This window comes from Camelus ferus, chromosome 5 (assembly GCF_009834535.1).
Source record: "Camelus ferus isolate YT-003-E chromosome 5, BCGSAC_Cfer_1.0, whole genome shotgun sequence".
Classification (NCBI taxonomy): domain Eukaryota; kingdom Metazoa; phylum Chordata; class Mammalia; order Artiodactyla; family Camelidae; genus Camelus; species Camelus ferus.
This window is the reverse complement of record NC_045700.1, coordinates 55868632-55881677: the sequence shown is the minus strand read 5'-3', so window position 1 is coordinate 55881677 and position 13046 is coordinate 55868632. Positions and strand designations below refer to the sequence as shown.

Genomic DNA, 13046 nt, shown 5'->3' with positions numbered 1-13046 from the left:
AAAAAAAAATGACCCAGAGTCAAGAGAATATACCAGTCAATAGAATAAATCTACAGAGGGATCAGTCCTATGGAGGACTTGGAAACAGCATGTAAGTTCTTCAAAATAGCTATGATAAATGTCAAGAATTCCAAAAAAAAAAAAAAAAAGATGAAATTTAAGAACCAGGGGATTTCAGCAGGAAAATAGGAAGTATAAAAAGTACTAAATTTAAACTGTAGAACTAGAAAAATATAATAACCAAAATAAATTTATCTTTGAACTTAGTGGAAACTTGAACACAGCAAAAGAATGAAACAGTGAACTTGAAGTTAAATCAATATAAATTTTAACACAAAGAGAATTAAAAAATCTTTAAAATATCCCAAAGATTCAATCAGCAGATCAGGTGGGCTATAATACAGGGGAAAATAGCCTCTCCTGTCCTTACAACCCAAATTCTGCCCATAGGACAATCCTGATTTTGTTCTGAAAACATTTATAGCCACTGGTAAATTGAATCAGAATAAAGTTATAACAGAGGCCTGACCCAGTTCAACCAAAGTTCAGATAGATGTGGTTCTCACTCTAAGGGCCTGACAGCAAAAGGGATATGCCCCTCTTGTGTAGAAAAATAGTATGGCATTATTTTTTCATTGTTCTTTTATAAAAAAAATCTGACATGAAATTATAGATTGAAAGACATGGAAAAGCAAGAAAATGAGAACTGTGATCAAAATGGAAAAACAATAGAAAAAGGTTTTGAAGTGGTTAAGATGTTCAGTTTATCAGACAGGGATTTCACTGTAACTATGTGCAAAGGTGGGACAACATATTTTGGCAAATGAGACTTTTAGTAGACTAATGGAAACTGTACAAAAGGGAAAAATGGGAAGACTAGAAATGGCAAATATAGTATCTGAAATAAATACTTCATAAGTAGGCTTAATAGCAAGGAAAAATATCAATAATATTGGAGACAGAATAATGTAAAAAAAATCCCAGTCTGACAGTCAAAGTGGGAAAAATAGTTAAAAAAAAAAAAAAGAACAGAGCTTTTGAAATCTGTAGGATAAGATATAACATATGTGCAATTGGAGTCTTTGGCAGAGAAGTGAGACAACGGAGCAGGACTGTTTAAAAAGGTAATGGCTGAGAGCTTTCATTAATGATAAAAATACACAACCACAAATCCAAAGTCAGCAAACACCAAACAAGATAAATATAAAATGAAAAAAAAAATCAAACCTATGTACATTGTAGTGAAAATGAAAAAAATAAACATTGATAGCTGGTATAAAAAGTAACTAGAGAAAAGATGGTCACTGCACATTTGAACCTTCAATTCTACAGGGGCATCTCAGAATTGCATGAACCTCAGTCACTGCCTAAGCAACCTTTGTACGTCTGGGAATCAAAGGCTTTTCAAGTCATGACAAACTCAGAAATTCCCATAGGTGGGTTGCAGTGGTGCCCCTTACCTGCTAGAGATATCCATAAATTATCTGATATACATGTAATTTTCAAGGAAGATTAATAAACCATAAGCGATAAGCAGTGATTCTCAGTAAAGAGGATGTGACGTTATCATAGACAGTTTATGTTCATTACTAAGGTTTCTGTGAAGCCCAAAAGAAGTTTGTGGAAAAGTAAAGCAAAAACAATGTTTGCTGTTGCTGTTATTCTTAGCGTGGTATCTTTGAAAGCATTTGGCTCATGTGTAAGCTGTGAATAGATTTATTCTTACTATAGATCTTAACAACCTCAGCAAACTTTTTTTTTCCTTATTCAGTCAAGAACTTTCACCTTTTCACTTAAAGGAAACATTTTACAGCTTCTCTTTGGCAGATCTTAACTGCCAACGTCACTACTCTTCTGCTTTGGACCATTATTAAGTAAAGTGAGAGTTACTTGAACACAAGCACTGTGACAGCATGATAGTCAACATGATAACCCACATAGGTACTAAGTGTCTAAGCATCAGGTGGTGTTAGTTAGCATTGATATGCTGGACAGAGATGATCTGCATACCAAGTGGGATGGAATGAGACAGTGTGAGATTTCATGATGTTACTCAGAAGGGCATTCAATTTACTACTTATGAATTGTTTATTTCTGGAATTTTTCATTTACTATTTTCAGAATTTGGTTGACCGTGGGTAACAAACCACAGAAAGCAAAACTGTGGGTAAGGGGCGACTACTGTAATAATATGAATAAATGAATCCACATATAAGTAGAAATGAAAAGAATTCAAGGCAGTTACTGAATTCATCTCCCTACTTCTGATAAAAAGTACCAAATTAATTTCAGTTTTGAATGTTTTCAGGAAAGAGATTCCATGAGGTGACCTGGTTTATTAAGTATAAGGAAATACATACACACACACACAAGCACAAACTTAAGAAACATAGAAAAGCTATAGATTTGGGAAACATTTGATAGACCAGTCTGATGAGCCAAGCTCACAGACCAAAATAAATAGCTCTTCTTAAACCAATATGTCAAACTGTAAGGTGAAATGGCAGGACAGAAAGATGCCATGCATTACAGAGGAACTCCAGCCAAAACCCAACAACAGCGTTACCTGTGGGTCATGTAAAAGCTTTTACTGAAAACCCCAAACCTTAAATTTATAGCCAAATATGATAGGCAGGGATGACTTCAGTGATAACATTCTTAAATAAGAAAGGAAAGAGTATTTATTATTCAAGTTTTATAGGCTTGTGTGTGCTATTTCTCCAGCAACAAATCAAATTAACAATGAAACTGTTCAGTTTCAGGCCACATAGTTAATTAGAATGAAACTTAATATTCACTAGTTGTAATCTAGTTGATAATTGATTTCAACCAAGTCTTTGGATTATTTTTAATCAAATCATATAGGATCAGTTGGCCACTCATTTTAAAATTCCCTAAGTATGATGACATGATAAAAGCATATTTTTTTCTGTTTACTTCTTTAAATTTATAGCCTTTAATTTTAGGAAACTATTTTAGAAAATCTGCAGATTATATGTTTTTCTCCTACAATTTAGGTTACTGCCAAAAATTAACTTACAAATAATTAAATTAACTGCCAAAGTGACACTATCCAGGTCTTAACATAGTCCAGGGGAAGATTTCTGAATATACAGTTCCTACAAAGTGCTGTCTGAAATGCACTCTGTGTCAAATAACACCGAGTAAATGACATATTTCCCCTCTCTACAGCTCTATTAAAGCCTCTGAAAAATTCTACAGTACAAAAATCTTTAATATATTTTAACCCAGTAATTTTTATACATATATAATGAAATGCCATATCACTGCTCAGACAGTAATACTGATCTTAGATTCAGATTAACAAATCAAACTTCATGACACACTATAGTCTTTACCCAATACTGAATTTATTTAGCCTTTCAAAGGGGTACAGGGTGCACAACAGAACAACAGGCATGGTGATGACAAATTGAAATCATAATGGTATAGTCACAGTTCAATACAAAAAGTTGAGTCAGATTGCCATTTAAGATCTGGTCTCAGACACATCCCTTTACCAATGAAAATTTGAACTTTCTGTGAACTATACCAAACCCAAGGATGTCAGACATTTTTAAAATAACATCACCAGCTGCAAACTTACGGCCTCAAGGTTTTGCCCCGTGTAACTATGCAACCATTTTGGACCTCAGCCCATTAATAAGCACCTTTACTTCTTGCCAGCTCCAATTATAATTCTTGATAAACAACTTATGTAACCTTGTGGGGTTTTTTGCCTTTATAAGCCTCCCACAATTTGTAGTCCAGTAAACACAATTCAAGTGCTTTTTGAATATGTGTCTACTCCTAACAAACCCCCAATAAATGTCTTTCTATTTCAACCAGGTCTCCATTTGTGAAGTTTTGATTAATGGCTAAAGCTGAATATCCCCACGTTACTCTGCGCCTAGGAGGTAATGACTCCAAAATACTATAAAGATAAAGTTGAACAGAAGTTGAGTGTGAGCAGACAACCTCAATGTAGACAAGACATCGGCTCTGTCAGTCCCCCAGATCACGGGTAGGTAACTACTTTGTTTTTATTTTCCAAGTTACATCTTACCAATACCAGTTAACTAGAATTTGATAAACAACTTCAACAATGATACACAGCTGCTTGATGTATACATTGTCCTCAGCTATTTTTCATTATCTCTAATACTGTACACTCCTAGAAATTCTGTGTTGGTGTTTCATGGAAGACTTGATCAAGGTGTCCTTCAGGCTAGAGGACATTTTACAAAATATTCTGAACTATTTTATTTTACCAAGAAAACATTATTATTTTAAAATACCCCAGGAGCACAATTTAGGAAAAATTGTATTAGTAATTGAATTAATTACCTTTTAAATAAATTAAACAGATCTATTAAAATCCTTTTTTAAACCTTATTTATGCTTGGATGGACATGTGTTGCATTGAATAAGTTTGTTTGATCTTAAAGATGAAATAATGTGATTGATTTTAGTCTGTTTGAAATCACATAGGCACTCCCTCACGTACCACGTGGATCAAACAGAACTGTTACACAAGAGTACAGGTTGCTCACTCCCTGCAAAAAGTGGATGTTAGTAATTTAAAAAGATAAATATGGCTGAAAAAAAACTCTATTCCAATCAATATGTATGTACACATGTGTATGTATATATGCACATGCTAATGTATGTGGAAAATGTTTTAACTACTATGAGGAATCAAGATAGGTAAGATAATATTTCTACCTCATGAGCTTACACAACACTGGGAATGAAAAAGAAAAGACACTAGGTATTAAAATATCTAATTAAAAGTGTAAATTCAGAGGAATTTTAAATTGTTCAGAGTTGAAAAATGCAGAAAGTGGCATTCAGTTTGAGTTCTAGCAAGTAGGTGACTATTTCAATAGAAATACGTATGTAGTCTAATTTTGAGAGAAAGAGATCAAGAAATAAAGGCATGGAAGTAGGAACTAACAAGACATATCCATACCGTTTGTATAGTAGAATCATGGAAAACAGAATAGACAGTTAGGTTTAAGTTCTGGATTTGAGTAAAAAAATGTGTACATCTTACAGCAGCCAATTAGAAATTATGGATAAAAGGGTGACATCATCAAAAAGCAATTAGGATTATTTAAGATCCATGTCTGTACAACTGATAGAAACAAATGTAGAGCCAAATGGGCATTCTAAAGTAAGGCAGGAAAAAAAATTATTCTACTAAGGCCTCAGAGTAAAGATTTAAAATAGAGATTAAAAATATTTCATTGTGTAATGGAACACAAAATAGTGGATGTTTAAGGTTAATTAATTTTACCTATGTGTCAAGCAGAGTGCTCAGTTCATTCCTTCTGCTATATGAATATGTTTATGATCTCTGCATTGAGAAAGAAAAATACCTTAGATAGACAGCACTGAAGGAAAGTCTGTATATAGTACTTACATTTTCAGCAACAGCTAAAAATTACTAAAAATACTGGGCAAAATATTTTTTATAAATTTTCCTTAAAACTATCAAAGAACTGATATTGCAGTAGAAAAACTGACAAGATACCCCAAGAGCAAATTCCATTTGCTGCACTGAGTACCATACAACTGGACTCACATTTGTCCCGAAGAAGTATAATAATCCAAACAAATTTAAATTGTACTTTGGTGGATTTACACAGTGCTGGAATAGAAATCAAAGGTCATCAGGGTTTGCATATGGTGGGGAAGTTAAGAGGAGATGTTCTCACATTGATCTGAGGCACCAAAGTACCAAAGCTCAGGTATTATAAAATAAGGTCTTCTAGAGGATTTTAAAGAAGTCTGTCTTGACACTGACAGATTATGGGAGAAAAGAACAGGGTAAAAACATGTTTGAGGCAGCTCATCTGAGGCTACAAGAACCTAAGTTTGTGAATATAGTGGTGTTAAGTACTAAGCACTCTGACCCTGGTAAAGGCAAGAGGAAATATTCTCTAATGGGGAAATTTTTTAAAATGTCATCCTAGGCCCAAAATTTCCAATAATGAGTAGTATGCAAATGATAAACACCTTAGCAGATAAGGCACCATGTGTAAAAGCATCCAGAAAGAAAGTAGTCAATCAGTACAAAGTCTCCAATTATAAGAAAGAAGCCCACAAAGACTTCAGATTTGGACTTTTAGGCACAGGTTACAAAACAATTCTAAGTAGTAAGAAATTGAAAAGATAAGCTTGAAAATGTTTTCAGGATTCAGACACAATAAAATAAAAGCTAACAGATTTGAAAACAAAACACACTTGAAAAAGCAGCAAATAAATTTTTTAAATGATAAATACAGTAATTGAAAGCAGGAACTGTACTGGAAGTTTTAACAGAGGATGAGTCAGCTAACTTTGTCTTTCTGATACTACTGCCCTTCTTAATTTGGTGTCTGTTTTAGAATTAAACTGTGAGCAACATTTATTAAGCTTGATATATTTACATACAATCAGTTGCTAGGGTGCTCATGCTTGGATATTAAAGAAATCTATTTTGTGTACCAAAAATAATAATTTATCCTGGTGTTTTTAAGTTTGATATTTCCCAGTTAGTGACTGAATTTGATCATTGCTATGGGTCAAAGGATCTTTCTCATGCTTAGATTATAATAAATAATACAAATATCTATTTTTTCCCATTTTAAAAGCATTTCTTCTTCATTCATCAATAAAAATACTTATTTGTATATAATATTTGTATACATGTTTGTTAACTTAAACATAACCATATATTTCAAACCATAATGGAATGCTTGTGGACATTCTAAATTGCATTAAATAACCAGTTTATATGAAGTAACGGGATAGCCCTGTCTTCCTGGTTTTCTGATCAGTTGCCTTAGGAATTATTCTGTCTTGCTTGAGCACATTTACCAATTTAACAAAACCATGAATCTTCAGTTGTTTTATATTAAGCTCATGATCTGATTATTGGTCATATCCAAGGCAGTTTTTAAAAAGCTCCCATAAATATGCCATGAATGAATTAAAGAAAGCCCCAACATGCCTATGAAGTACAAAGTAGAGAGCCACTTTAAAAATCAGAGTGTGTAGCCACTGTAATCATGTTTCAAATTCTTATATTAAAACACTTGAGTCACCTTTAGAAATCTTGGGATCCTTTTAGATGGTAACCTTAAAAGTACTTTTTCCTAACGAGGTATCATCTATTTTTATAATTTGTAAGAAAACTCCAAATACGTCATTCTATGTCATTTTTTAATGTGACCATAGATAAAAAGATTGCCTCCCTCTTTTTTATGTCTATAGTATTAGCTCTTCATGCCAACACTAGTTGCCTTGTCAGTAACAATTCTATGCAAACACATTTAATGAAGTCTCTGCTGAAATCAGTGGTCTAATCCACCAGTTCCATGTCCTAACCCTCCATAAACTTGAGATGCTTACTATTGAACAGCATTCTTCTGTAAGGACTCATTTTTTTCTCTAAAACTTCTTTCTAGTCCTAATCAAATTTCCCATCCTTTCCCTTTTCAATTTGGAAAATGTTTTCAGGATAGTTTTTTTCCACACAGCTGTTTACTTTGTTTTCCCATTTCTTATTCTTTCCCTTCCCTCCTCTTCACTTACAATTCAAGACACTCCCTTTTATTAGCCTCCCACTTAACTCCTCTCTATTCACTTTACAGCTCCCAGTTATGCTACATACCTTATGCACTCTAGGAGAAACTTATGCAGGTGAATGAACAGTCAAAGTATATGAAAACAAATTAATTGTCTTCTTCCAATAGCATTTGTGAGAAATATACTGATTTGAAATATACTCATTTTTCTGACAGTCACTTAGATGACAACCTGTCTCTTATGATCCAAGGTTAAAGTAATAACTTGGGTTTGTTTTTTAGAATATTTTCATCCTCCTTTCTCTCAGTACAATTAACAAAATGTATATGAATATGTGAATACACTTTTTTACATTGTTTCAAAACAGAAAAGTAATAAATTCCCCCACATTTTACCTCAATTTGTTACAACGCTTCTGCTTTCTTGTCATTCCCAGCACTCACCTTTGAATGTACTGAAATGAGGCCCACTACTCTCTCAAGAAAGAGAGTTTCAACAGCTAAAACTTACTGCTACTTTACGTGAAATTCTGACAAGTTGTCTTGTTCGTTCTCATTTGTAGTTCTTAGTAAAATAACAACCACACCTTGACTTTGAATATATAAAATACTAAACTGTCATGTTATCTTTTTGGAGAGGTTAAATCTACTGGGTCCAAATAAATACTCTCTGTGGTCAGTGTCTCCAATTTTGTCATAAACTCAAGATGTTTGTTATTTGGACATATTTTAAACTTAAATAATTTTTCTTATTACAAATTGTCATTGGATAAAGATAATATTTTAAAATAAATAGCCAAAACATTGTTTTTATCTAATTTAAATATATAAAAGTCAGAGAGAGACACAAACATAGGCTCCCTCAAAAAACATTAATAACCAGATACAATGAAAATGGATGTGGAAAACTAGCGATGGATGCTACATACATAAATGAACAATCATGTAACACACTGGGTGTTGTTTGCTTGTTTCCATTCACAAAAAAAAAGAACAAGGGTCATCCTGGGAAAAAAATTCAAATACAAGCCCCTAGGAGATCTTCCTTTTGTTTTTGCCATGAGTAGCCCCAAGTCATATTCAATTCCAGTGACATTAGGATGATGTCATAATTGTTGGGCCAGCTTTATATACTTTTTTTTTGCAAGATATCTCTTTCAGATTATATTGTAAATATTCAAAATGGAATTCAAAATTAAATTTATTGTTTTTTAAATAAAATTAAACACAGTGATATTGATATAATGATGATCAAAGACTTGAGAGCTGACACCAAAATCTCTGAATTGTTCAAAGCAGATAAACTGCAGGTTATATTTTATTTATTTTCACATATTACTTTCGAGTCATATCTATATATCACACAAAAAGGAAAAGTAAAGAAAGAAAAATGTGATCTAACCTTTGTGATATGTGGACAATTTAGGAACTTTGGAGATTTCTTTCTTAATGGAGAGATAGGCAAAACTCATTTAGAAATCTCTCAGAATGGTCTTCTCTGAAGGGTAATTCTGAGTGAGTTTCCACCACTTCAAAAGCACTTTGACTCTGAACTTCATTTGCTACTCATAGTAAATAAAACTTATAAAAACATGATAAACACTAAACTGTAAGTGTCCATTTCTAAGGCCTAAAAAAGGTGATTTAATAGATCAATCTGTGATAGGTCAAAAAACTCATCATTATCAGAGTTTAAAGTAAGTATGCTATTATTTTCACAGCAAAGCTATTTGAAATGGCATTTCTGAAATACTAATGCAAGTCATAAAATGTTACTTCTGTATTATTGAAGATAATTACTTAGAATAAGCTATGATTATATGAAAAGTACAAGCATACCTCAGAGATATTGAACAAAGCAAGTCACCTGAATTTTTTGGTTTCCCATAACATACAAGTTATGTTTACACTACACTGCAGTCTATTAAATGCAATAGCGTATGTCTGAAAAACAATGTTCATACCTTAATTTAAAAATACTTTATTGGTAAAAAGGGCTAAGCATCTTCGGAGCCTTCAGGGATTGGTAGTAGTAACATGAAACATCCCAGGTCATTGTAACAAATATAATGATAATGAAAAAGTTTGAAATCTTGAGAGAATTATCAAATATGACACAGAAACCAAGCGAGCAAATGCTGTTGGAAAAATGGCACAGATAGACTTGCTCGACATAGGGTTGCCACAAAACTTGCAATTTGTGAAAAACACAGTATTTGCAAAGTGCAATAAAGTGAAGCACAATAAAATGAGGTCTACCTGTAAACACTTTCAGTGAATGTGTTTCTTGAGTACTATTGATTAGACTTAGGAGTAAAATTATGTGAATACACTCCCAGGAATGCCAGGTTACAAGATGAGATGGACAAGATGAGATGAGACACAGTTCCATTTAGGTGCTATTCAAGAAAATTGGAACCTGCAAGTATTGTGCTGAAAAAATCCATTGTTTCCATGAAATGTAACTCTGAATTAGAAGCACTAAAAAGTAAAAAAATACACATTTTCAGAGGTAAGAAGTATTATCAGGTACAATAGTATAAAGCACATTATTATTTCTCAAATATAACTCATTTTTTGGCCATGATGGAGCAATTTATAGCATTTTTCTAGAGAAATTTGTGCTAGAAACATATAAATTCTTGATAGACAAAGTAATTAAAAAATACTTGTTGGAAAAAGGTATGATTATTATGTGATACGATGTGGGTGAAAACTATTGCTACAACAGCAATCATACTAGAACATTTAACTATCAAATCAGCATGTTGTAAACCTTAAATTTATGTAAATTATGTATGTAAGTTACATATAGTCAAATATATTTCAATAAAAATACTTGTTGAATAAATGAAGCCATAAAATATCATCTTACCTTCTCCATCATTTTTCAGCTGAGGAAACATGCAATGATACAGTAAGAAGCCCAGGCTGGTCATTAGTAGGGCCAAGTCCTAACTTGATCTTTTCATGCTTTCTATAATACTTTGTTTAATATACTTGAAATAACCAATTTATTGCCCTGTCACTTCTTTTTCTTTGCCAGTGATTATCATCTGCAGTGCTTCTTGGTAGTTAAGACTATTTTAATAACATTGAATGCCCTATAAAAAAAAAATCCAAATTGCAAACCTAGGAAATCTTTTGAGAGTATATGGAAACCTGTGGAGATGTGCACTTGAGAAAATCTTATTTCTAGTGATCCAGCACAGTTGGGAGTGTGATCGAGTGTTGTTTCATCAGCATTTATCAATTCATGATTAGAATGAAACTTAAGATAAGCCATGGTGTTTTAATTACACTGGAGATTTAAATGCTGACATAACATCTTTTTTTTCCTTGTCTTACCATAATTTATTATTATTCAGAAGGATAGAGCATTCTAAAATGGTCACTTCATTGTCAGCATGTTCCAGATTAGCTGACAATACAGAAGAAAAAATAATTTGGAATTTAGCCGTGTTCATTTTGACTAATGGATTATATTCAAACAAGTTTTTGACATGTAAAATAATCCAATTCCCAGGACAAGTCACTGTGCATTTAACATCTTGTTTAGCTAAATGAAGTTATCTTACTCTGGAATACATCTTCCTGATTTTTACGTACAAATAACAGAATTAAACATTTTTGTCTGTGTCACAGCACACTGCCTAGACATGAACACTGAGAATAAGCAGGAAGGATAATGAAAAAAAAGTAATGGCTTATATTTAATAACTAGAGACTGTATGGGGCATTCCCTTATTAAATATTTACCATCTGCTGGAAAACCAGATGGCCAAGCTTGTTCTTTGATAATATGGTTCACAATAATACATTAGTTTTGTCTGGTATAAACAAATTTATTTTAAAAAGTAAAGGAAAAGAAAAACCGTCAATCTTTTTACATCAGGATTTTAACCATTAAATTTTAACCTTTTAAAAGCCAAATTTAGTATGGTCAGTTTCTGGGATTTATTTTCTTCAAAAAGCCACAAATTCTTTGAACAAGAACAAGTGAGCCAAAATGCCAATGTTTGTAATGCTTAGGTGCATTGCAATATCTATGGAGTTTGCTAAATGATGAATACTGAGATGTTATAAATTTGTTCAATCTATTTGAGATCCAGGGAATTGAGTCTATTTGACCCATGACTTAATATGGAAAGACAAAAAGAAAATTTCCTTTTTCAGTTATCATCTGAGACTACTGGGTATTAGGGATAACAAATGTGTAGCAGTAGTAGGCCTGAGTCATACGCTTTATATGATTACTGTTCACTTTGCTGGCCTATAAGGAATTAACTTTTTTTTTCAACTTTGGATAATAAAATATATTATGCAGTATTATGTTTAAGTAAGTTTAACTTGTCTACCCAATGCTGAAGTTATGTGGGCCTATGTAAATCAAAAGGCAAATGCAGTGAAATTCAGCCAGAGCATGGTAGCAGCATAGTGACTAATTTGTCACTAGCATGCATTAGTATAATCCTAGAGAAAAATAACACATTTATTTACAGAAATATAAGACATTTTATCAGCATTGCACAAAAAATGAAAAACAGTTGGCACATGAAAAATCATGATTCATATTCATTCTTGGAAGTAATTTGTTACCTTATGAATGCCCTCCCTCTGTTACACTTACATAGTTAATAATCCTTACTTTTCCATCGGTAACTATATCATAGGGAAATTGTGTAAAACAACATCTGTAAAATTTGATGTTGCATGTGTAACTAATTCTACAGTTTTAAAATTTAAGTAGAAAAAAACCCCAGAAAATTGGTCTCAAAGAATATATTTAAAATTTCATGAGGTCTACAGCCTTTTCAATTTGATTCTGGTCTATTATTTTATCTTTTGTGGTTTCATTATTATAATATTAGTGTTTTACATATTTTTTCTGTAGGACTTAGGTGCTGTATAATAATCAAAGCAGGCCCAAAATGACAATCTGAGTAAATTGCACACATCTTTTGGTATGCCCACACATAGGAGAAATTAGCTGCTACTTACCTGGTGTAGCTTAAAGACAAATCCTGCCAAAGTTCTTTTTTCTTCCAAGACAATATTTTATCTAAAATTCCCAGGATTTATCTAAGTGACTTTAAGTTAAGGTACAATTATACCATTATTTTTGGACAGAAGACTTTTTATGAAACTAGCTAACTATTCCTTGGTAAGATGTAGAGATAGAGAACACAGTTGACTAATTTTGTAGGAAAAGTACTCTGCTTTTGGTCAGAATGTATTAACAAGGGCCAGATTTATGATCTTGCTTGAACAAAAGCAAAAGTGTGTGTGTGTGCAATGATTTTCAAGACATAGGGCATAGGGAATGTATTAGTTTCCTGGGACTGCTGTAACAAAGTACCACAAACCATCAAACTGGTTGGTTTAAACAATAGAATTTTTATTGCCCCGTAGGTCTGGAGACCAAAAATTCAAAATCAGGGTGTCATCAGGATTGTTTCCCTTTGGAGGAGA

General features: G+C 32.7%; 1 long non-coding RNA gene across 1 annotated transcript in view; it reads left to right on the top strand.

Annotated features, from left to right (window-relative positions):
- The window catches only part of LOC116663701, a 387788-nt gene extending 383692 nt beyond the window's left edge, over positions 1-4096 (top strand). Inside the window, exon 5 of the long non-coding RNA XR_004319985.1 lies at positions 3850-4096. This is a non-coding gene — a long non-coding RNA (uncharacterized LOC116663701). The remainder of the gene's footprint in view (positions 1-3849) is intronic.
- The last annotated feature ends 8950 nt before the right edge of the window (positions 4097-13046 follow it).